A 27,352-nucleotide genomic window follows, 5' to 3' on the forward strand; every position below is an offset into this window, starting at 1 on the left:
GAGAAGAGAAGCACAAAATCAATCAACTTCTTTCTATCTCTTTCTTCCTTCACCGCTCGTCATATATCTCTGCATCGCGATTCTAATAAAAAGATCTTTCTGGCTCACTCTCGAGATGACAGATTTATTAGGTTTAAATGTCTCTGAATATTCCTTCAAGTCTTCATTAATGTTAACATATAAATTTTAGAAATTTCCTCTAAAGCGTACCAAAATTTACCATTCGTCATTTCATCATATCCAGGTTAATATGGCTAAGAATTTCATCCAAAAATAACCCAATAACTTAATAAATAATAAAAAAGAAAGTTGCTTTTCCAACGTCGACTGTACAATGCTATAGAACCAGATTCCAATGGGTGCGCCCAAGAGTTCCAACCGAGGAATGGTCATCTTCTTCAGAGGCGCAACTATCAAATTTTCAGTCAGCAAGTTAGTTCCATGTAGTTTAACTTAGTTCGAGTTAATTCGTACTATAACATGTAAGCTAGGCCAGCTTAATAGGGTATTGCCGACGATAGATTTCGACAGACAAATACGCTGCGAGGTAATCCATTTAACCATTCTCTATGCCGCTCCCATTTAGGAAAGTATAGTGATGATTAAGAAATAGGTGCAGATGCTCTGAAGCGTCCAAATGAAAACCCTAAGGTGGATCACCTATATGTATCTCACGATATTCCCAGAGGGAATCCAGATCTTGGCAGGAACTCCACTAGACGATCTCCTCCTGGAGAAGCCCACCATGCTTAGTGCTCTCCTTCGAATCACGGAGGTAGACAGACAAATCATCATTCAAAAGTGGGAAATATAATGGATACGACTGGTGGACAAGGGACAGTGGAACAAGCGACTAATTCCTGAGCTAGACCTATTAACTTCATGCAAACACAGACGATTTAATTTTCATTTAACTTAGATGCTTAGTGAACGGGGTTGCTTCAAGAACTACTCTCACAGAATATGAAAAAGGGGTTGAAATTGCAGGGATTACAGAGTCGTCGATATTGCAGAACGTTGCATTTTCCAATGTTCTGTTTTTTGAAGACCAGCGAGACGTGCTAAAAAAATGCTTAGACAACCTAACTCCAACATCTTTCATCAACGAGATGTTAGAAGACAAGACAAAATGGAACCGTTGTCGCAATTTCATTTCTGTGATGGTTAAGGCAAAATGTCAATCACGAGAAACAATAACACCGGCCCTAGAAGCAACGGACAGCCGAGACCTCAAGTCTCTCGACACTCATCTCTTATCCCCTAGGGACAGTTCCGGGTCATTACAGGCTACAGGAAAAGGCAACCCAAGGTTTTTGGTGAGCAGGAGACGCGGCAAATCCCACAATATATGATCACCAGTTTTTCGAAGATTTCACTTGAGATAAAAAAAAGGCTTCCACTATATACAAACGTCCTAACAGTTTAAGTTCTAACAGTTACTTATTACGTTATCACTCCTGCGTCGCGGCCATGTTGGTATGCTTTTTAAGCTCCGCTTACCTCAAAACTTACCTAAAAATATGACCGAAACGTTAAAAACAAATAAGAGTGCTTAGAGAGCCTTACTAGAATGAAGCAACTTACATTTAGAATACTAATGGCCACTTACTTACCATGTAAAACGAGTTTCTATATGCTACTAATTAGGTACTGATATCTCTTAAGCCCTTTGTCTACTTAAATTGATGGATAGTTCTAAAATTTTCACCAGATTTACAATTTCAATCGAAGCGCAACCGATGCTCCTCTTATTAAAGCTAACCTATTGTTCCTTCAATGAACTAAGACTTTCTAATTTTGATGTCCAATTCCAGAAATTATTCAAAATCTGGCATAATTTCATTATTTCACAGGGCAATCGATTAGATCTAGATCTTGATGTAGAAAATCTAGTTAGTTCTGCTTACACTAGTCTATACTGATATAATAGTTATCGCTTCAAGCATTTATTATTATATTTGTTAGTCTAATTTGTTAGTCAAACTATGTTTCTACGCCTCTGCTTGCATTTAAACTCTCTCTCGCAAACTCTTAAAATGGATTTCGCAAATTCAAATCTTGTTTTGGCAATTCGAATTAACTTAAGCCCAAACGGCGCAATTTCGGAAACTTGAGAACATTGAAATAGTTATAAACTTAAATTGTTGAACGTCAGTGTTGTTATCAGCCTCATGCAGCTTGCAAATATGCTTTGAATGTTTTAGCAGCAGGATTAGGTTAATTTTGAGGCATCTTATTTCCCCAAATTCAGCTTTATCAGGCACAATATGTTTGAAACTCATTATGTATATGCATATTAGATGAGGTTATTTAATTTCCAGACAGGCTGTATATCGACAATGCACCGCAATTTATAAGGCTTGTTCTGTCGTCAAGCAAATCCTGGCTAGCTGAGCTAAACTAATTGACTTCTTGTGGAGAATATGGTCCGGAAAATCTTAGCATTCAGGCCAAATCCCTCAAAACAAATGAGTTGTTTCCATTTAGGGACTATACACACGTCGAGAACATTCAAACGGCTGCATTTGGAATTACATTTGAGGTAAGTTTACTGATTACTGCTTTGTGTTTGATTGTGTTTAAAAACAATAGCTGGAGAAGTTGAAAATTAAAAACCATTCGTGGCTAGAAACAAAACCTTGGCAAAATACCAAGCCCCAATCGTAAAAATAGGGTAAGTAACAACGTTTTTGTCCTACAATTTATCCACTGTGGGGGACACGATGAATGTTTTATGTAAATCTCAAGGAGTTCTTCGCATATTTTCCTTAATAATTTAATTTATTTAAGTGGCTTCCACTCAGGAAAAATGAAATCTCAGTTTTAGTGCAGAATTCAACAGAGGGTAACATTAAAAAGTACGTTTCGAGAATGCACCATTACTTCAAAAGGAATGAGTATAAAATGTTGAAAAAGTAGAAGGAAAATGGGACTTCCGTCTTGCCACCAAAGTTTCGGGGCCTTCATAAACTTAAACTTTTAGAAGGTTTCAGTACTCACTTAAAGAATAAGTGCCATTAAGGGTCCTTTAACTTAAAGTGCTTTTCGATAGATTATTATAACCCCCCGGAAAAAATGAGTGAAATTATATAGGGAGCAGGTGAAGCTTATTTTCACACCTTAAGAGCTACAGTTAAATATTTCATAACCGTTTTATCGCTACAAATTCGACACAATATCAGTGAAGTTTGGTAAAAAAGCACTAAGCTGCAGTTAGCGCATGTACCATTATTAGATGAATTGATGTAATGTGGTATAACGTTTAAGCACTAAAACCGCCATGTTGGAGTATCAAGGCTTTCAACTCGTATTAATCTTAATTACGAAAATTACTCCATTTTAGCCAAAAGGCGAAATGGCTTTAACGTATTCCGTCTGAGATGCCATATTGCCGCCAGCGGATGTGCTTATTTTAAATGCTGTCTCTCGGTTAGCGGATTATTAAGTTAGGGATAGTTTCGCCGGTTTAGAGTGAAGAGGTAGAGAGGCCTGTGAGTGTTGAAGAACACATGATAATCTCATTTTTATTTTACCCATAGTGAGAGGAGACTCTGATTCAATATACTTCTTGCTTTGCTCATCTCATCTAGTTTTTAACAGTTTATAGCGTCGGAACTTATCGTATTCGTGAATTTTCGAAGTCATCAGATAGTGTCGTCGTTTTTTTAAGATACAGAAACTTCTCTAGGTTTCTTGCTATGTTTGATCAAACTTTTGGAACGATTTTCAGATTGATTAAAACTGTCACACAATTTTTGAGGTATTACGAAAATGCGCACGCAGTGACTCTCCTTAGATCAGTTACCAGCATTAAAGAAGCTGCAATGAATGCTAAAAAGGAGCAACGAAAAAAAAATTCATGTTTTTTTTTCTAATCAAATTAAAAATGTCAATGTCAGAACCAAACATGAAAATGTAGAAGGTGTTTCTAAAAATGTAGGCAATATCCTGGGAATGAAAAGTTTTTCTCAAAAGATTGTACTTATGCTTATAAATTATTTTCCAAAAACTCTACCTTACTAAAACACAGCTCTTCAAAATTTTGTAAATAAAATTAAATATCTTCCAGTTGACGAAATTTAATTAATTTTTTCCAAGTAATAAATTTATTTTTAACAATTTTGATTATTTTGGTAACTAGGCAACAACATAAACAAAATGGTGTTTTTCTTTAAACGGTCTAATTTAAATATATCAACCAGAGCATCTTTTTTTTCATAGATACGTCACAAATTGAATACACTATACAAAGATTAAAAATTCCAAGACCTTAAAAGTTTAAGGATAAAGAATTTGAAAGTAGCCTTTCCTCTGCCACCTGGAAGATGTAGAAAGAAGTGTTCGGTTCTATCTTATTAATCTTCGTATGAGACACGAGTGACCTAAAATTTATTCAATTTCATCAGTTAGAGGAATAGTTATTTACAAAATACCATTTTCGCTGTTAAATCTTTAATTTTCGTAAGGATAAAATTTTGAAGAACAATTTACAAGCACGAGTGGAATCTTTAGACAGAACAATCCATTGGTGAGATATTACCCATATATTTCGAAACACCCTGGATAGTATTGAAGAAAAAAAAATGAAACCGAAACTATATTTCATAAAAGAAATAAGCTATTAGAACTAAAGACTGAGGTTCGAAATATGATGCACAACCTTAAAAGTTCATACAAAACGGACAATTTTGTACAAATCGTCAACAACGACAGCGTAAAAATCAAATATAAAGTTATCCAAAAAATTTTCGACAATCGTAGTTATTTAATATACAAAACCGAGTATTTAGGCCACCTTAGTTTTCGTGAGAGAATGTCAAAATTGAAGTTAGAACTAATGAAGTTGCTCTAAGTTAATTATAAGAAAAGAAGGAAGGCGTTGAAGGAATAGTTGAGAAAAGGTCAAAAAACAATAATGCAAAAATATAAAAAGTGATACAAAAGAGGACAAGGAGACGCAATGATCATCATCGACTAGCGCTTCTTTACATCGGACGTCAGAAACTATTATCAGACTTTCCAGTTAAAAACCTTATCTAGAATTTTGCATTACCATTCTTTCACAAATGTGTGATTACAAGTTATGTATCTACGGTATTTAAAAATCGATCTGTTTTTAGTTAAAAAAAAAAACAAAAAATAAGGCTAGCATCACATGAAAGAATCAATGATGAAATAAAAAAAAAGATTAGGTGAAGGACAAGAAGGAGAATGGAGAGATTCAAGATTAAATAAATAACTAAGTATACAAAGCAAAAAACGAATATGATAAAGAAAAATTCCAAATCACATTGAAAAAAACGGTAAAACAATCAGAACACAAGTTATATATAAACAAAGGGAAAGCATAGAAGTTTGGCATTAAAGCAAAAAACAATTGGAAAAATTGTAAAAAAATAAAACTTAGAAAAATGAAAAAAACTGAAGAACGCGGTTAAAGAATAGGATGAGTGAACAGCATAGCAAAAAGAAACGCAGAACGCCTTAGCTTCATCTGAAACGACATGAAAATGCGTTGAAACAAATGTTGTTAAGGGTGTTCCTTCGATAAATGAAACACGACAAAGACAATTTGTTTTATGTAAAAATGGACTGTATTAACTTTGCACTTATCTCAAAAGAATGTAAGAATCGTGGTCTAAGTAAAGAAGAGGGAGAATGCTTATTGGGCGGGTTACACGATATGATTCGGATCACATCCCGACACCGACGCAGCTTTCACCCAACAAGACAAAAGGAAGAGCAGAGAAGAGCGAGAATTGCTCCGATTATCCCTTAAGTACTAACCCCGAAGAATTCCAACCAGGGGCGCACCACCACCAAGAACCATTATAAGCTATGGCTACATCGAATTCCATAACTCGTGGCCATCTGGGGAATATATATACTAGTCGCTTTTCTGGGAATATTGCGGGTCCAACAAATTGACCATCAAAGCAATAGTGCCTATAGAGAAAGCTTCCTTTGACTAGTAGCACATTCCCCAACCAAAGCGTACCCTTAGCTTTGGCCTGATGGGCCATGTGGTCTGGCACCCAGATGGTATTTTCCGAATAAGTATCGCAGTACATAGGCGTAACTTAAGGGAATAAATGACAATATATAATAAACCTAACATTAACAACAATAAAAATAAATAGAAACAAAAACCAATAACTTAGAGTCCCTAACAAATGTCAAAAAGAAGGAAGTAAGTTATCATCCATCATGTATTAAAATAAGAATGAGAATAACACTAAAGCCAAATCTATGAAGGAGAAAGAAAAGCAGATGTTATTAATAACAAAAAGAAAGAAGGCACTAATTTCAAAGTTAAAAAACTCTAAATAGATGAAGGATACCCTAAATTAATTTTAAAAAAATAGCTAAAATTTAAAAAAAAGATTAAAAATTTGAAGCTCAATAAACAACTAAAAAGGAAGCGGTAGAAAAAAGAACCAACAACAAATACCAAGAATCAAGGATAAAGAAAAAAATTATAACAAAATAATGTTAAAACGATAATGGAAAAGAACAATTATTCCTAAAATAAAAATGGAAATCAAAATGTTATTGCTAAGATTAAAACATTAATTTGATGCAACAGAAAGAAAAAGAACCTGATAGTAGTATTATAAGGTAATTGAAAAAGGCTGATGGCAACTTTATGGAAAGGAGTAATAGCTATAATTAACCTAATTTGGAATAGAGTAAATAGACTTTAAAGACCTAAGTGGAGAGATGTAGGTATTCATAATACTAAAAAATTGACATGTGGGTAAACAACAACGGAAGAGAGTAAGATATTCAGTTTTTCCCCTGCTAAATGAGTGTGCTGGCAATTCTCGAATCAAACATAAATAGCTCCTAATTGGCTCGATTAATTTCGTAAATATCTTTATTTCCCATTATGTCTGAGCTATTAATCTGAGTAGGGAAAAGTATTAAAAGGCGCCCACTTCCATCAACTGCGATATTGGATTTTTGGATCCACTTAATGAGTATAAGAACGTTTTCCAGGGGAAGCAACCGAAGAAATCGGTCGGCCTCTTGAGGATTTTATGGCGGATTAATGGCATTCCCAAACTTAAATCGTGCAGAAAAATTGCTCCTTGTTATTTTAATCAAGTAGTGTCGCAGACATTTTTCAAATAAACCCGGGTTTTGAGATTTCGGGGTCGAATTCACAATGGGCTTTCTCCTCCTTTGTAAATTTACCGAGAGCCCGGTTTGAATGCTTTGTAATGGATGTTTGGAATTTTGACGTCGACCCTGTTTTGTGTAAAAATGGCCGAACCCCTGGAAAAACGCTGTCAATGGGAAACGGTTTATTAAAGCGGAATGACTTGCCAGAAGTTTGATTGTGTTTATTTCCGGGGGAGTCTGGATTGACCTCGACCTCTGCCGCATTTTCTCGAAGATGTCGGAATAACGGAAAAATAAAACCAATCAGGGAATTTTGCATAAATAGGGAAATACTGTTCCCGGCATATGCTGGTGCACCAGGGAATTCGGGCTTGCTGGGAAGTTCATAAAAGTTACATTAAACTTTTCGCATAAGGACGTACATTCCCTTAAAACCTCCATTGATTGGCACTTGAAGTCGGGATTTCGTTGCGCACATTTGCAATTTCGTTTCCCAACCTTTTGACACGGTTTTCTTGGAGGAAATTAGCTTAAACGCAAATCTAATCTCAGTAAAGCCGGAGCCAGTTTTGCATTAAATATCAATGGCCCTAGAGTCTTATTCCAATTACGCAGCCCCGGCACCGGCAAAACGTGATAATCTCTCCAAATTTCGATGATTTTAATAAAATTTCACGCTAAATCTCGTTTGAATCTCTCCCGTTAATGAAATCACGCTTGTTCGGCTAATAAAGAGGCGCAACTTTGCTGCTGTTCCTGCTGCAACGTGCTCGTCTTGAACCAAAACTAATTTGGGACACCCGGAAGGTTAATGCTTCGTGTGTAATGTATGGAATCGTTTGTGAATTTCCTGAGTTTTCCTGAGTCCTTTTGTTAATATAAGTACTTTTTTTCGATCTTTAATAGTGTAATCTGTAGTTGGAATTATTCGCTAATCTGCAGGAATATAGGAAATTTTATCCTCAGCTGTAGTTTTTTACTTAGGCTTTAACTGAAGTATGGATGTCTTGCATCGTATTATTGATAGAAGTCATAAATACAACTTCTCAGCGAAAAAGACTTTTCCATGACATTTCTCCCTTGTTGCTGTATTTGCGCTTTCACAATTATTACCAATTGAATCTATGAATTTTAATCGATTGTTAAAGACTTTTAAAGTATTCAACGTAAATAATTTAAAGCCACACACTAACCTTAAAACCCCCAAGTCTGAAAATATAACAGTATTCTTTGTCATTTCTCCTCTTCTAGTCTTTCTCAGCAAACTCTTGGTAATTATGAAATAAATAATTTTGAGAAATATATCAAATTTTTAAAGATATATTGGTATTGAGAATATAGATTTTTATGGGTGATTTTTCTTTTTCTTCTTTTAACATGGTTGCCCCTGGTCATAGCATAGTATAGAGTGCATTCATTTAAAAACTTACCATGTAAATAAGTTCAAAACGAAAAAAAGGTACTGAAATGAGGATTATGAAAATCTCAAAGGTTATAAGAGGTAACATTTTTGACAGCAGCAATGTTAATATTACGCGCACCTTTTTACCACCAAACTTCAAAATCTCAAACGGCACCCTACCTCAATATGTACCCCATATTAAAGAGTATTTAAAATGCATTATTTTAATGTAAATAATTCTAAAATTGATGCAATTGTTTCTGAAATATAAAAAAAAATTCTTTAACAGAATAAGTAAACTTGTAAGAGCCCAGTTGAATTTGAATATTCCTGTTTAATGACTGTCAAATAATTTACTGTTATTATTAAAATGTTAATTTATTGTCGTATGAAACCTTTCAAATATAAAATGAATTGTACGAGTAGAAGGAAAATTATTTTCCATTAAATTTTTCCAATTTATCTCGGGTCCAGGACATTTCTGAACATTGTCACATAAATTTGTGAATTTTAAAAATTGCTAATATATTTTAGTTTTCAATATACGTTACTCATTGTCGTCCACTGACTTCTAAAACATAGAAAATTAGAGTTGTAGTAAAACTTGTTCTGGTTTCATTTCTTTCTTTTTCTGAACCCTCCCCCCCCCCTCCCCCTTCCACTTCGTATTGTTTTTAAATAACACATATATAACACAACTGTTATATATACATATATATATAGTTGATAAATTTATTTAAAAACAATACGAAGTGGAAGGGGGAGGGGGGGGGGGGGTTCAGAAAAAGAAAGAAATGAAACCAGAACAGATGTATATATATATATATATATATATGGTGTGCGCGGTCTTAAGTGCGTCAGAGAATTGAATACTTGGGAGAATTCAGTCTAGTATATGTGATATTTGTTTTTAATGTAGGGTACGGTGGGGCAAAAGCGACAGATGAAGTAATGCCGACCACCGCCTTTTTCTGAACAATGGCAACCCTCAACCAATTGATTTTGTTTTGGTAATATAGAATATTGAATGTTACCTATTCAGTTGTACAGATATCGTTTGGTTTAGGTTGGACCGGTGAAATAAGCACAAGTTGCTTTTGACCTGTCCCGAATTTTTTTTTTAGAACAATAAGTTTTGATTCTTTTGTATGCAAATTAAGTGAATACGAATTAGAGGTGTGTAACTTATAATAATTAGACATTCAATTACTTGGAATAGACGTTGCTTAGGTAGAAACTACATAAATATATAATTTGTTGCTTATGTATTGCAAATAGTGACGTGGGGCGAAGCCTACCATCAAATGATAGACTAAAGCCAACCGGTCTTTTTGTCTGCTGATTTAACGCAGATATGACTTTAATTCAGTTGTCTACCGATTTTCAGTAAGAAACGTGTTCAATCACAAAATTCAACCACACTTCAACGACATTCAGGTTATTTTTTCACTTTTATTGGACAAGCACATTGTTACATAACGTACCAAACTAGGTAATGGGTGACAACATTTTTTCAATAAATGTTCTCAATTTGGCGTGAAAATATTTATTTTTCTATCGACAATCGGCAAATAATTTAATTAAAGTCGTATCTACGTTAAATCAGCGGAAAAAAACACCAGTTGAATTTACCCCACCATTTTTGAAACTCGTAATAACTCAATTTTTTTTTAATTGGTTATACTACCAAAACCTATACTTGATAATACACTCATCTATGGATGCAAATTTGTGCATATGTTATAAGCTTCAAATTTAGATTACCATAATTTGATGGAGTCCCATTTAAAAGTCTCATGATAAAAAATGCTTACTAGGTCGGCTTTCCCCCATTCTAGCCTATTTGGAATTTCCATATTGATGTCTGAGATTTTGGGTTTGAAATTTTCATTATAGTACAGATACTACTAAATTTTAAAACTTGAAACAGGGAAATTCAGAAATTCAATTTTAAGTTTAATTACTAATCATTGATCAACGAGAAAGTAAACGTAGAAATGAAAGTCGAGACTGAGGCACAAGCAAGCAAAATTGAAATTTTCATGTAGATGTTTCGAAATTTTCTGCGTGTTCAATATTTCTCAGGAATATATATCAACACAAACTGTATATCAAACATATTTAGATTTTTGACCTTTTCTCCAGAGCTATCAAATTAATAATTTTCTTTAGATCTTTATTATCATCATCTCAACTAAAAGCAGGAACTCTCACTTTTCTCTTCCATATTTTTACTGAAAAATCTTAACAGTTTATAACCACAGACCTCATGTTCATAAATTCCTTTTGCTGGAGTATGGTTTACATTTTTCCGTCTGTTTGGTAAATAAATCTGCAAACTGAGAACAGGAAATGAAGAAGGCTTTTAATCTAAAGGCGAAATTATTTATTTGCTTGCCACCGTTCCCCGACAAGAAATTTTTGGCCGGGAGATAAAATGCTCTCCGGTCTTTAATTAAAATGTCGGAACTCGTTAAAACTACAAAGTGATACTTCCCTAAGACATTAAACAGATAGAAATGGGGCGTATTCAAATGGCAGAGACGCACCTCACGTACGATGCCTTGGACCGAAATGAGATTACAACACTTTGGGGAAATACTTAAAAGTTTGTTGTTTGTTTTATGCGGTCTAGATGAGGCAAACAGATAGGAAGTTTACGAGAAACCCTGCAAAGTTTTCCTGAAACAAGGGAACATCTTGGTGTAGGTAGCTGTATCTTTTTATGGCCCTTGGAGACAATATTTTGCTTCTCAAACGTGTCACTGTTCCATGCGTCAGAGGCTCTAATTGTCTAGGTTCCAATACAGTTCATACCCATGCAAAAAGTCTGATTTGAAAATCAAATGCTTCACAGAATAATGCGCTCTCGTAGGGACAGAATTGCCTTGTGGTGGAACACGCTTTTCCATTTGTTTTCACAGAAGTGTTTTTTCCACAATACGGCTGCCATTGCTCTGTTTCATTAAATAGTAAATGGAGCTGAAGCCTTTTTGTTACAAAGATTGGGATTTACATCTGCTCTTTACTCTATATTGCGCAATTTGTTCGCTTTGGAGTATTTTCTCTGAAAGCGAAATCAAACTCAAGTTGCTCATGGTACGTCGCGATAAATTCAGAAACACGAGCACTCGGAATAAATATCCCTCCATAATCATTACGTGATCCCAAATTGTTTGTTTTGGTTTCCAAATTTATGTGATGTGGAAGGCCGTATTTGTTGGTCTGTCGAGCGCAAATTGACCGGAATGTTTGCTCAAATACAAGAGGAATGGATAGAGAAACGTGGCGAAATTGTGCCGGGATAAATGAGAATGAGAATCCGTTAAAGATTGAGGGTATATGTCATGATTGTTTATCAAAAAATTTTACAAGGAGTAAGTTGCGATATCTCTCATTTCAATAATCTCGTTTCAATTTCCGACACGTCCAAATACCCATATGAAAATTACAAATCCAAATTTAAGACGTTTATATGGAAATTATCTCAAATACTGCTACCTACTGTAATCAGGACTTTATCACTTAGACACTCTTTTTTACTCATAATAAGATTGGAATAGAATTTAATTTCGAAGTAGAGACATTTTAATTATTTCAATATTAACATTTTCAAGTATCTGCATGAACATTTGAGGCGCAGATTTCAGATGTTCAAATGAAAATTGTAAGTACATACCCAAACCCTCATTTTAAGTTCTAAATAGGAATGGCAGATACGTACGTTTACCTTGCTTTACATTTCAAACATTTTAACTTATTAATTAAAGTTTTTAGGTTTCCATGTACTAATTAGAAAATTTCAAGTACTGACCTTCGAGCTTGAGACATTCGAATTGTTTTTTATATTATCCCATTTCGAAAATCTAACTTTGAAAAAATGTTACGCTTAAAATAAGCAACATATCTGCGTGATTTTTCACGAATTAGGTGATATAAATTTATTTTAAATTATGTAAAAATTTTGATTGAACCAGAAAATAAAGAGGGTCGTACCCAACAAGAGCCTTGATATTTCATATTTACGGCTGAATTTGTGCTACTCAGAAAATCTCATTTTGAAAACATGTACAATACTTTCGAATATTATGAAAATATAGGGTGTCCATTTAACAGGTCTTCGGATTTCTATGAGTTTATTTGTGATTTCACAAAGAAATCAATTATGGTTATCTATATGATACTAATGAAGGTGAATTTTAAAATAAGCCATAACCTTACTGGGTACTCCAATGCTCATTTAGCCAAGGATACATACATTCACAAGAACAGTTTTAATTTTCACCTTTTCAACTTCAATTTTCTAGATTTTTTTCAAATACAATGATTACTTCAAAATCTGTCTATAACACTGGGCTTCAGAATGAAGCATACTCAATAAAAACTTATTAGTATGATTTATATCATTGCTTCATATACTGAGAATTGTTTATGGACATCTCAAGTTTACTCACAACGATTTTGCTTGAAGAATGGCATGGTGGCTCAAAGTGAAAATGATACACGTCATAACTTCATAGATTTTGAACCATAAATTTTTTGCATCTGCAACTTACTAATAACTACAAATATTTCTATACTTCTTTACTTTGACAGCTAAATGTGTCAAACACATAATTGAATAGCTTTTAATAAATAACCACATGAACTTATTGATCGCACAAATGAACATCAAATTTTAAATGATACAAATTTTTCGAATTTATACCACGACAGAAAAAATTACGAAATGTAATATATAAATACTGATTTTGATTTATTTATAATGTTTGAATTTAACAGTTAAATATTTAATTGATTCAACAGTTGTATTCATAATGGGTAGCCACCTAAATTTAAATTGACGCGAATTAATCATTTGCCATATATAAGAAAGGGAAATTTATTAAGCCTAACGCCGAAATCATTAAAAAAGAGCAACGACAGTTTAACATATTATAAATAGATATAAGAAGGAAGGTAGAATCGGAAACCAGAAAAAAATTTTCCCAAGAAAGACATTCACTAATTCCGACGAAAAATAAGTTTTGCGAAACCACAATCTTCATGGCGGAATTAAAAAAAAAAAACATTTCTTGGTGAGAGATACCGAAAAATTAGAGTAGCATTTGAAAAGGAATACTTCAATAAAGATTTGAAATTTTGGAATACCGTTCTATTTTCCTGATGAAAGTAAATATAATTTATTTGGGCCGAATGGGTGTGTATATGTTTGGGGAAAATGAAATGAAAAGCATAAAGAATAAAATTTAAGACTCAGTTCTGGCATTCTCAAACTTTTTGTATTTTACCCCCCCCCCCCCCCTCTTCCAACCCATGCAATTTCGCGTCCCACAAAACGCACAAATTCAAATTACATTAAGCAACACTTTAATCTAGGGCGTTCGAAAGCTATCGGAAACTTCGCGCCAGGTATCGAAGGTTTCCAAAATTTCTAGATTGGAATAACAAGACTATAAACAAAAAAATTGTGGTTGTTATTAGTTATTTCAACGTACGTAATTGCATTACACAAAAACAATCTTAAACATTGTTGTGGGTTAGAACGAGGAGGTGTATGTGGGTAAATTTTTTAGACAAAAACTTGAGGATGAAGTGAGTTGTACAGAGACAGATCCACGTGGAGATTGTCCCAAATTTAAAACACGCAAGTATGACCTGGAATATTATCTTAGAAGGAGGTGACAAAGAAACACCTCACGGAGTTATTTGTTTAAAAGTATTGGCTGTAGATAGCATGCATAATAAATTGACGAGGCATTTAAAAACGCTGCATAAAGAATACATCAATAAACCGCGCCATTGTTTTTGAAGAAAAACTAAAATTGTTCCAAAAGCAGAAGTCAAATTTCCACAAAATTGTTGCAGTAAATTATAAGGCTCTTACAAAGTGGTATATAAAGTAGTTAAATGTGAAAAACTCCACACTATCGTAGAGCAAATTAATTTACCCACTTGCAAGGATATTCTTGCAACTATATTTGGGAAAAACTTTTCTAAACAACTTGACAATATTCCTCTGTGAAATGATACAATCTGTCGACAAATTAACAATATATCAGTTAATATTCAGCAACAGCTTAAATCCGAGCTTACTGGAAAATTGTTTGCTATACAACTTGACGAAACAGTTAACTCCAGTAATGATTCGAATTTGACTATCTATATCAGTTTCTATCAAGGTTCTAAAATGTGTAAGGATTTATTGTTTTGTGAAGTAATAAAAGGAAGAACTATAGCCACCAATTGTTCAAGATTATAGATTATGCTATTAGTAAGGAGAATTTGCATCGAAAAAATTATGTTACGATTTGCACCGATGGACCTTATGTTTAGTAAATACAAAAATTTAAAAGTACTGGTAAAAAAAGAAATCTTTCGAGATTATCTGGATGCATTGAAAAATTCATCGAGAAGTATTAGCATCTAAATGGTATTGGACTAAATATGGTTTTGACAATAGTTATTGAAGTAATTAACTTTATAAAAACCAGACCTCTGTAATCAATGATGTTCTCTGTTCTATGTGACGATATGAAAGCTGCGAATAAATCTTTGCTATTTTAATCTTCATCCAAATGGTTATCATGCGATGAAGTGGTCTGTCAAGCGTGTTATTAAACTAAGAAGGGAAAAAGCGATATTTTTAAGGAGGAGGATTACAAGCATTTAAGAGAATTTTACGACAGATTATTTTTAACTATTATATTATTTATATATTTTAGCTATTATTTAGTAGATATTTTTGAAAAACCATAATACACTTACTCTTCAACTTAGGAAAAAGATGTAAATATATTTGATTTGGGTCAAAAAGTTGGTGCTTTTTAATAGAAAATATAGTTATGGAATAAAAAATTCAAAAGAAACTGTTTTAAAACATTTACCGCGTTCTATTAATTTATGCAGAATTCCCCAATGAAAAAGAATTACCAAGCTTTGATACTAAAAACGGTGAGAGGTCATTTACAAAAATGTAAATGCACATTTCAGAACGATACCTCTGTAAAAAATGACATCAAATGATACAATTGGAGATGAATTCTAAGTTGATTTGAGAATATATCTGTCGGATTATCACTACGAAAAAAGAACAACTGATAGATGTTTCAAGAAACACCTCTCCAACATCAAGTTTTGTTAACAAATCTTTAACAAATTTCTCAACTGAACTTTCAAGTGACTACTCCTCTATAAAAGCCAAGGCGCATAGGATTCTGTTGCCTTTTCCAACGTCTTATCTTTGTGAAACTAGATTCTTTGCACTTACTGCCTGGAAATCTAAATACCCAAATAAACTTCAATTAAAAAATGAACTCAGAGTGACCATCTCCAATATAGAACCAAATTTAGAAAAGTTCTGCATCTTAAAACAAGCGCACGTTAGGCATTACTCCTTAGATATTTAGAACGAGTTCCTTTATCTATTAAATAAAATTTGAACAAAGAATGCTTTCGAATCTGTAGCGCCCCACTAATTATGTAAAGGCGTTCCCCCTTGGGGTCGCACCCCACAGTTTCAGAACCGCTGGATTATATGAAACACGACGAAAGGGCCGTAATAGTGAGAGTATGTCTAGTGCTGTTACAGCGAAGTTCCATTTTATTGACAAAATAATGGACATTACCATGTTACAAAATTTAAGATCTAATGTGAAAAAATGAAATATTGGAAATACTTTTGTATATATATTATTAAAACAGTGATCCAAAAAACACAGCCCGTGCAGTAAAAGAACGGCTATTATCTTTATGTAACTATCCTCAGGTACTTAACACTTCGACCCAATCACTAAACATTAATATAATAGAAAATCTGAAGATTAAAATAAAAATAGAAATTATAAATCACAAGATTTCGAACAAGGAAAAACTAAAACGAATGCAAGTGTAAAAAAAGAAATACTACGATTCGATTACATCCAAAAATTAATGGAATGAGTCCTAATATGTTTACATGAATTAACATTAAACAAAGATTTACCGACGAAGTCCTAAATTATATCTTAGTGAAAATAATGTGGTCACTAATTGTACGTATCATTTAAACTTTGATGCTCGTTTGCGCAGTTAATTCGTTCATATGGTTATTTATTAATTAAACGCTATTTAATTGCTCTTTTAACATATTACATATTTAGAATAACTGAATTTCAAAGCATATTATAGAAATATTTATAGCTATTTATTAAGTTGCAGACGAAAATTTATGAATAAAAATCTATCAAGTGAAAATGATACTTATATCATTTTCATTTTGAGTCACTAGTTATCTCATCGTGATGTGCAGTGTTGCTATAATTCTGTTAACATTGTAGTTAATCATTATAAATAGTGGGAAGGCTTTTTGCACGGACATATTATTGCAAGTTACTTCCTTAGATTGTTTTGCTTTATACATTTATTGTAGTCAACATAAATAAAATTGTTTTCAAAATGTTAACCCGGCTTCACGAGTTGTCAATTAATTGGATAAATAGTGACAAAAACCACTTATGTAGATTGGCCAACACAGAAAATAAAATTAAGTGAGGTTAAATTAGGTAGAATGATCAAACAGCGATCACTTACCATAAATAAGCTTTCCGAAGTTATGATCCTGTTGGAAAGTCGCCGAAGAAACCATCATTCTCCAGTCATTGTGAAGAGAGATTTCAACAATTTATTTTCGACACAACACTCACTTGCAAGTATGCTACTAAACGATCGTGCAGCTTCGGAAACCCGAACACAAACGAGCCGCCATTACCGGAATTGGCAAATGAAATTGAACTTTTAAATTACGATTTTTACCCGTTTTCAAGCAATCACCATGCCTTACAAACACTCATTATATTTCTATTTAATTAATCTACAAAAGTCCATAAATGTTTCCAATTTTTTTTTACATTTTCAGTTGAAATTTCATCTTTTTCACGAGCGACACGGGAGGAATCACGAAGACGCCATTAACACTGACGGCGGAAGTGTTATTCTTTTGTTTCCAAAACCATCTTAATCCAAAGCGTCATTTCCGGACGATGTAGTATCGCAAAACTACGTGTGGATTTATTTGTACTGAAAAATCAATACCAAAACAAGGTGCCCCCCTCCCTGGCGCAAATAAAAATAATCTAGAAGGAGTTCTCCTTAACTTTGGAAATTTAAAATTCCACAACAAAAATTTACCAAATTTAGGTCTTTATTTTAAAATTTGAATCCAATTGTGCATGCTATTTTCCTTGGAGAGAGGAACACGCTTCAGAAGAAGAAAAATGTCTGTGTCGTATCTAATGAGTGTTTCAAATAAACAAACACTCGATTATTACTTTATTCCGTGTTACGAATGTCTTATTTATCGTATCACTTGTCGGAATCATCTAAGAATCGATATCGATATTGTATCGGTATAACTGCCAAAAATTTAAAACAAACTACATCGAAACCATGGAAATTTATAATTAAAACTCAGGCATCTAAACATTAACGCAGGTTTTCCCGAAATAATTAATAATTCTGATAATATTTAAGATAAATATGACATTATTTGGTAACAAAATAAAGCAATTTGAATTTTCCTTTATCGTTCGTCATGAAAACACACCACCCTATTTTAAAAAATTAAGAAAATTTAACTTGAAAAAATGAAACTTATAGTGTTATTGTAAACACCCTGTATGTATCTTTAGCTAAAGGAATATACGATTGCCCGGTAGGGTTGTCAGTAATTTTAAAATTTGCCTTAATTAGCCTCATATTCATCTTCATAATTTATTTTTTATAAAATCACAAATAAACTCACTGGAATCCAAGGGGCTGTTAAATGAACATCCTGCATTTCAATAAAATTTGAAAAATAAATATGTCTTGAGTAGCTTGTGAATCTGTCTATTGAATTATGTAATACACAGAGTCACATCAAGTATGTGTCTAAATTATATATGCTACCTATTTTATACCTCAAAAATTTCCCAAATAATTCAAATATTTCAATGAAATTTGGTGAAATAACCGATATAAAAGTTCTTGGAAATCTGTGAAATAAAATCAAGTAAAGTGCAAAATGGAATCATCAAATCTACTTCTTGAAGTTTTCATGTAGAGATGTGAGTATGAACTTCTTAGAATACTTTTATCTGAATCAGCTGGAAACAGGTTTATAGCGCAGGAACTATATAAACTTCTAACTTTCTCTACACTCAAGTTCATTTAGCTTCTCTTCTTGTTCGGAACATATACATACGTATAATTTACAAAAATGTCATTCCTACAAAGTCCCATTTCAATAAATTTAATAATTTTAACTCCTTTTCGGGTTATTTCAGATTTTATGTATTTAGTGAAACTTAAAGTATACTCCTAAACCAATTTAAGGGATTGTAAATCCAAAAAAGTGATTTATATTTTTATTTGTAACGTCGATAGAGAAAATTATAAATAAATATTAAATATTATTTTCGTTTTTTAAAGTAGAATAAAAAGTAAAATTTTAACGTGAAACATATTGCTGTTTATTTGCATTTCGAATAATAACGAATTATTTTATTAAAATATATGGAATTTACTTTTCCCAGTATCAGGGTATTGTGGTAGTTCCTCTAAATATCTTACTGCTGTGTCATGGCTCACAAAAAAACAGTTAAATGATGAAGAAATAATTAAAACCATAGCTTTGATAGAAGAATGGTTTAGCTAATGAGAACTCGAAAATACACTATAAGAGACTCAAAGGTATTCTCGCAGGAGAGGACCAGGCTGTCTGACGGAAACTTTTACACGAAATGACCATTTTTTGGGGTTACATGCTATTCGGGATCAGTGCACTACTGGTCTCAATTGAATTTTATTTTATAAAATTTCAGAAACGTTTAAGTTTCTGACCATATAATATGAAGAAGTCTTAATGAGTATAGAACGACATGTCATTCACCCCAATTTGTGGACCGTTGTTCATTGAAGATTCCCGTGTTTTGAGATTAAGATCTGAGATTAATATTTTCTGAAGAACATGTGAATTGGACTGATGTCAATTGAAGGCGCGTATTATTCTCGGATGACTCCAGATTTTCTCAAACATCTCTAGATAGACGTGAAAGATGATGGAGGAGGCCAGACGAACGATTTGCACCATGCAATTTTGCACCAACAATAAATTTTGGTGGAAATTCTGTGATAGTATGGGATGGCATCAATCTAAATGCCTCTACCAAATTAGTGGTGATCGGTTTTAGCTCTCTAACTGCTGCGAGGTATATTACAAATACATATGATTGAACCTCTTTGATGCCATTTGCGCCATTTGTGGGCCCTCAGTTTTGATTTATGAGCGAAAATGCATGGTCATATGTCACTGGAGTTGTTCAAGAGTACCTGCATAAATTTGAAGTTGAAACTATGTATTGACCTGCACGAATTCCTGACATGAATCCAATAGGACATATGTGGATCATGTTGGGAAGACGGGTGAGAGTACGGCAACCACAAACATTGGAGGAATTGCGAATTTGTTTGCTTAAAGAGTAGGAAATAATTCCTCAACACGGAATTAGAAATTTAATAACAGGAATTCACCGGGAAATGGAAGTAACACCAACTACTAATTTTTAAATGTCTCATCTATTGTTGTTGCGAAAACGTGATTTGGTGATTTTAACTTTCGCGCTTTGTGTGCGATCCTTTGGTAATAAATAAGAAAAGTCTATATTTAATGTACATTTTCACTTACATACATATATCTCACAACCTACGAATGATAATATCATAAGTGTCACTTTATAATATCACAAACCAAAAATAGTCAGAATTATTGAACTGATCCTTAAATTGTGTACCGATGGGTATTAGCTAATTATCATTTACCGTAAAATATGATTCATTTGATGAAATTCATCCTAACTTTGAGTGTTAAAAAAAAATCAAAACTTCGAAAGTTAGAATGCCTTTAACCACCAACTGCATTACTATAACTCATCATATCAGCGTAATATTTCGCCCTAACCCAATTGAAGATAATTCAAGAACGAGCCATATAACCGTCGTCTTGACAAAGGTCCAAACTTGGGGAGTTGTACGCGACGACTACAAGAAGTTCGACCCCCCCAGGGCTTGTGATTAATCGCCTTTGGACAAGATAATCATTCCTCTATCTCCCAATTATAGTTGTCGCATGTACTTGCGTTCCTTAGGGATTACCAGGAACGCGCTAAAAATACCCAAAACCCTTCAATTTTCACTTTTCTAATTTTGGAACTTGGCAGTGCAGTAGAGCATCACCCAAGTGTCAGTTAAGCCGGCGGAAAAATAAAAGTGGAATTTATAATATGAAGAGGGACAATGGTTTGCAGGTGGCTCGGAACCGACGGCCCTCGTATAAAGAGGTTTTTCATGTAACAAACCATCTGACTAGATCTAGTTTTTGTTTCTGGGATTCCACGGATTGATTTAGAGCTCCGCGTTTTGCATATTCCCTAGGAGGGATAATATATTCCCATGATAGTGTGACCCATCCCGATATGCCGGGTAAGTTTTGCGGCTTGTTTAAGTTTCGGGAAGAGGGTTCCTGCGTCTTTGTTTACTTTCAGTTATTTATTGGCCCCCTACAGGATATCTCTTGATCTTGTGGTGACTGAAGTTGGTACTTCTGTACCAAATATACTTACCCATTTCTCAATTTGATGTAGTTTCTCTAAGCGTTTCTTTGACATAGCAAGAGAATAAAATTCTGCACAATTCCAGCAACTCAATTTTCTGGGAGTCGATTCCGGAAAATGTTATTTCTAATAAGGTCTCACTTAGGATATTCTAGAAATTTTTCTCGTTTACTTTTGCATTATACGAATGTTTTCGATATAGGTATCTGAAATTTACTGTACATAGCTTTTCCTTTAATAACTACGAGAGCTGTACAGATTTCCTAATATAAACAGATCAGTCAGAACCACAAGCCATGAAATTGTAATTTAATGACATGTAAACATATTAATTCCTCTCTGTATGGTATGCCAGTCAAAGGGGGTGAAATTAGAAGTTGAGAGTTAGTATAATTACTAGTGCTGCGCCCTTTTCAATTCCTATTTCTTTTTGTGTTTCTTTCGTATAGAAACTTTGAAAACGTATTCACGACAGAAAATTTCTTAATTCTTTAATATCTCATAATACTAATAAATTCACGGGACCACAAACACAAATTGAGTTTTTCTTAATTCTACGAGAAGATTACTTGAATAATGTTAGTTTTATTAAGAAATCACACTGTTACAATACTTATTAATTATTAACAACCTATTAATTATTACAATCTATCGATAGGCACTTATTGCAAGTTGAAACAATTTTCGGTCACCATTTTATCCAGAAAACCCTAATAGGTACTGTAATTGGTACCACAATTTGCACCAAATTTTTTTGTTTAAATATTAATCACCGTCTAGTTCTCACCACGCCATCACTAATATTTTAGCATTAAGATTTGCAGTTCATTAGAAATTTCGAAGCAATCAAGACGATCCTGTTTCCCGGCTTCCGTTCCAGATGCTTTATTGGAATGTATGCCGCATTAGGGGCGAGAAAATTCGCCCTAAGGTTATCTTCTAATATTACGCACTCAAATCAATAATCCTCACTTTCCTTTGCTTTTACTTTTCCCCAGTCACGAGTTAAAGATTAATTTAACGCCAAATTTGAAGGTTTATAGATACAATAGGGGAACGTCGTATAGATAACCATGTCAAGTTTTTGCATACATTTTATTATTGAAAGGAAATATGTTTACAATGAGAATATGATGAGGTAACAAAAACTCAACTTTGAATAGAAGATTGTGAACCAGTTGTACCTCAAAATCTTGAGTGAATTTTGTCTGAGAAAAGATTAATGAAATATATCGTACCATCGTTCCTTCCCAAAAAACATTATTTCCAGCTTAGAAATGTTTATTTTATCATTTGATGATTCATAAAATTATTTTGAAGCCTAAAATGATACTAATCCATATCATCAGAATAAAACTCATATCCTTTATTTACGCTCAGAATGTATAAAAATATGTTTATCGATGTCGAAAGGGCACTGTTGTTAATAATAAACTATAAGTATGAAGGTACCGAAAACTTCTTATGGTAAATAATCTTAGAGAAGAAAAATCAGGTGATACAAAACTTTTGAGGCTATGTGTACTTTAGCTAACAAACACACAATTTGAATACAATTAATATGAAACCGCGTTCTATGAAACCAATAACAAAAAGACAAATTTTCACAGTCCACCTCTTAAAGTCGATCGTCCCGGTCATCTACTGCCGGTAGATTTTCGAAGTCGGGATTGTTCAGGGTTAATCGATCCAGATCCACAACTTTCGGTTTACTGCGAGCTTCTCTTCAAATCCCATACGCCAGGTCCTTCAGTTTTTTCACAACAGTATAAGGTCTTCACTAACAAAGTTCATATTTTTCTTGATTCCACTCTAAGTATCTTGGAAGCATTTTTGCAGTCTGATGGCTTAGTCTTTAACCTTTCTAGAAGTTTCCTGTGGGATGTCTTAGCCAAAGATACGGGGTGTTCCGAAAATGTATGTAAAAAATGGTACTAGGTTATTTGTGTCAATATATTAAGATTTGTTCCAAATATTATTTGAAAAAATGTCTCGTTTAGATGCTATTGATGGTCGAAGTTAAAAAAAAAAACATGCTTTTTGCTATATTTGAAAAATACTTCAATGGATTTCAAAGAAACCCATTGTGCATTTGTTCAGGTTAGTACAGGGATTATTTTCATGTACCATTCATATCTATTCACAAAATACAAGCGGCAAGTTCTTAGCGTTCTTTGTACAAAAATAATCAGAACTTTTCACTGGGTAGCTGTATCGTATTGATTTTTTTTAATAATATATTCGTTTTTTCTGTAACTTTTCTATCTGTTGGAAATTTCTCGTATGGTTAACTTTTTACACCGAAAAAAATATTTTCTTTTCTTATACAGAACACCAATTTGTCATCACTTCGATAATTATCGGTACTTATTAACATAGATACTGATGTCACTTATGAAAAATGTCATAAAAATTTACCAAAATATTTTGAAGTTTCTTTTAAAATCAACATTCACGTTTTCTAATGAATAAATTACCGATATAGTTAAAACGTGGGTTTTGTGAAGATAATCTGACATCTTGTGTTACGGTTCATGCCCGAATTGGTGGAAAGTCTGTCGCCGAGCATTTGCACGAGGGGTTAGGTCCTTGCAAGATACGCATATACCCATATGCGAAAAACCCTTAATTTAAATCATATCCTTCATTTCTTTATTAGAAAACGCAATTACTGATCTCAAAAGAAACTGAAAAAAAAAATGGATTAATTTTTATATTTTCCATAAGTAACATTAAAGTTTACATCAAGTATTGATAATTATCGAAGTAATTGCAAATTGATGTTCTGTATGCGAAAAAAAAAATTTTTTTTAGCATGAAATGTTAACTATACGAGAAATTTCTAAGATATGGAAAAGTTAGAGAAAAGCCTAACTTATTGTTAAAAAAAAAATCAATGAGATGCAGTTATCCACTGAAAAATGTTTGTAATTTTTATACAAAAATGGCTACTAATTTTCTCCTTGCATATTGCGTATACATATGAATGCTATATGAAAATAATCCCTGTACTAATAAACATATGCACAATAAGTTTCAGTCACATCCTTTTCATTATTTTCCAGATATATCGTAAAAAATGTTTTTCTTTCAAAAACTTTGGCCGTCAATACCGTTTAAACGAGACTGTTTTAAATAATTTTTGAATCAACTCTTAATGTATTGACCCAAATAATCTCATGATACTATTTTTTATAGGCATTTTAGTATCTACTAAAAATCAAGTAGGTTAATATCCACCAAAGTTCATATTTGGAAATTTTACTATTATCCGAAGTTTAATTTTTTCAAACTCTTTCGGTTTTGTAAAGATCTGTTTTGATTTCATACTTAGGGCATTAATGAGGAGACCTACGAACTTTTAAATTTGAATTTAGGAATTTAAGTTCCAAAGGGTGAACATCGAAACTGAATCCTATTCAATTAAATAGACATAAATACGAATATCAGTTAAATTGTGTCACCTTTTAGAGATTCTCACGTAGAAGAGTCCGCCTTTGAATTTTTATGTGTATATCTACATATATTTTTTATATCTTCCGATAACAAGGAATTTAATCTCAAGTGTTTCGATTTCAAAACTGAAACTTATTTCCATATAATTAAAGTAAAAATAGATAAAATAAACTTCCTGAGGAGTGAATTAACCCAAAATTATTGTAAAATATGTTTTTTGCTTCACTAATAGGATTTTATGGCAATTTTGTGCTAATGGGGTAAAGAATGTTTGACGATCTAGAAGGGAACACTTCTAGAAAATTTTGGATTAGCCTGAACAGAACTGAGAGGCGATTGTTATTAGATTTAAGTTCACAGAAAATATTCCGATATTGTAATTTGTCCTCGAAAAATACAACTGATTTGAACAATTATCTCCAGCTGCTAATAGAGTCATTTCAGGACGAAAAACACGCACTTGCTACTTAAACGTAAACAAATCTTCACAAGTTTGTTATTCTTTCAAATTCCTTTGCCAGAATTAGGACCCACTAAAGACATCTGCTTTCAACATGTTTTAGTTATGCAACGTAAGAAACATTTTTTTATCGAGTTAATTTGTCACAATTACTCTGATGTCTTCCTTATGCGATTTATTATTTGTTTATACTTCAACAATTACCTAATTCACTTTCATCAATCTTAGCCCATGGGAAACGAAAATACTCTGTTCTCTGTTTCGGCTATAGTAATTCCGGGAATATAGTTTCACCATCAGTGCCCAAATTACCGAATAGGTTTAAAACGAGAGGGCGGAATTAGAGGGAAATTAATTTAGAAATAATGGGCAGGGTCAGGAGTAATTTTGAAGCCAAGCCCTGCCAAAGAGGGATGAAAATGTTAGGTATAATAAGCAAGTAATAATTTTATTGCCGTATGGAAGGAACTAATGCGCCCTAATTCGAAAGGGACGGCCTTAGGCGGTATGTTGAGCTCTTTGTTTTAGATTCGACGAAGTCCAATAATATCGTGATTTCTGAATTAACGCACAAATTGCTTATTTATAGAGGTTAAAGTTACATATACGTTAAAAAAAAACAATCTTTCAGGGTTTTAGCAAAGTGCATGAACTGCCTCCATTTATTCTTTAATACCACAATTGCTATTGACAGATGGTCAGGGCATCCAAGAACTATTTTTCTCGAAACTAAAAGGTTTTCCATGTTATGTTATATTCTTACCATTCGGTTGATTTAATTCTTTCTAGATAGCGAGGTGCGCGCTTGGAAAGGCCTTTTAATTTTGAAATTAAGTAACCGGATCAAACCTTTATCTCTTTCATTGGACAATAAATAGTTCTTGGGTTGTCGTGCCGCGTTTCAAGGATTTTATCAGTTAAAATCGAGTACATTTCGTTGATTTATTAAAAATTATTTAGCAATTGATGCCGTGATATTTTACGTCTTCGTTAAAACGAAAACTCTCTGGCTGTACCTTTAAACCCAAGATTAAAGCTATTTTATTGGATGGGTTAACATTAAAACTTTGATAGAAGTCGTTAGAGCTGGCTCTACGTCCATTTCTATCAGATTTACCTCCTCAATAGTCGATCGTTTAGATGCGATGTGAGAGGATTTTTAGGGAATTTTACAACACAAACCTCGGCTGCGGAAGGTTGAAAAACTTGAAAAAATGTGGATTATTAAAAGTTTTCCTTAAGTCGCATGACCAATAATAATCAGCAAGGTGGATTTTCCGTTGCGCTTGTCCCGACCTTAGTATTGCGCTGCTGTGGTTAAACGCGACAGAATGCTCCTGGACAAGACTTCTATCAGGAATCCAGGAACGATAAAAAGCCTGGATATTACACAGCACCGGAACCGAAGCACCTAATATTCCATCAAAATGTAGCTCAATAAATGTTTCTTGAATGTCTGGAAGTTGCCATGCACTGCAGGCATATCGAAACTAATGAACTTCCAATAAAGTGTAATCTATAGTAAGCCTTAGCTTTGAGCCTGGTGTAAAAATTGCGTTAACATGACTTGCCTGAACTTCGCTCCGTCCCATGTTAATATACTTGGCCAAACTTTCATTATGTACATTAATATCTTAGTCAAATTCCCTAAAGCATCTTTCCCCGTCTGTATTAAAGCGAGCCAGTATATTAAGATTCGCTAATCGTAGCTTATTGGAATTTCGATTAAACTTTGTTTGATCTGGTTATTAGATAGGACAGCTCTTTGGTTTTCTCTTAAATATGAATCTTTAATAAGTAATAGAGGAATAATTGTTCTTTTCCTATATGAGGGAAGATTTATAGTCTCTCTATACAGAAATTATAGTAAAATTTAACTCTTAGAGAGAAAAGTAAGTCATTTTTAACATAACGACAAAATTACAATCAAAAGTGGTCACATAGAACACAGATTAGGGAAATTTACTCTAACTAACAATGGCTATAAAGCTGATCATTATTCAAATGTACCAACGTGGCATTCAATACGTCTTGGAATTACAAAATCCTCTTTCATTCCCTCATTGAAGTCGAGAATTTGCTGAGTCTCCACAGTATATATTAACCTGAAAAGCGACTTTAGCTTCTAAGTTTCTTTTACGTTTTCAATAGGAATTATAGTTTCGCAACGGAGATGTTCGGATTTGAAACCCCAGTTTCAAACCTAGATTTCTAAGTTTTCAGTATTGTGTTAGTATTTTAGTATTTTAGTGTGTGATCACATTTGCGCATGAAAATTGA

The 27,352-nt window shown here is 33.3% G+C and overlaps 1 long non-coding RNA gene across 1 annotated transcript in view; it reads right to left on the reverse strand.

The window, feature by feature from the left end:
- Nucleotides 1-17,422, reverse strand: part of LOC136339637 (uncharacterized) — a 131,724-nt gene extending 114,302 nt beyond the window's left edge. The window contains exon 1 of the long non-coding RNA XR_010732172.1: nucleotides 17,099-17,422. This is a non-coding gene — a long non-coding RNA (uncharacterized lncRNA). The remainder of the gene's footprint in view (nucleotides 1-17,098) is intronic.
- Between the last annotated feature and the right edge of the window lie 9,930 nt (nucleotides 17,423-27,352).

This window comes from Euwallacea fornicatus, chromosome 6, assembly GCF_040115645.1.
Source record: "Euwallacea fornicatus isolate EFF26 chromosome 6, ASM4011564v1, whole genome shotgun sequence".
NCBI classification, from domain to species: Eukaryota; Metazoa; Arthropoda; class Insecta; order Coleoptera; family Curculionidae; genus Euwallacea; species Euwallacea fornicatus.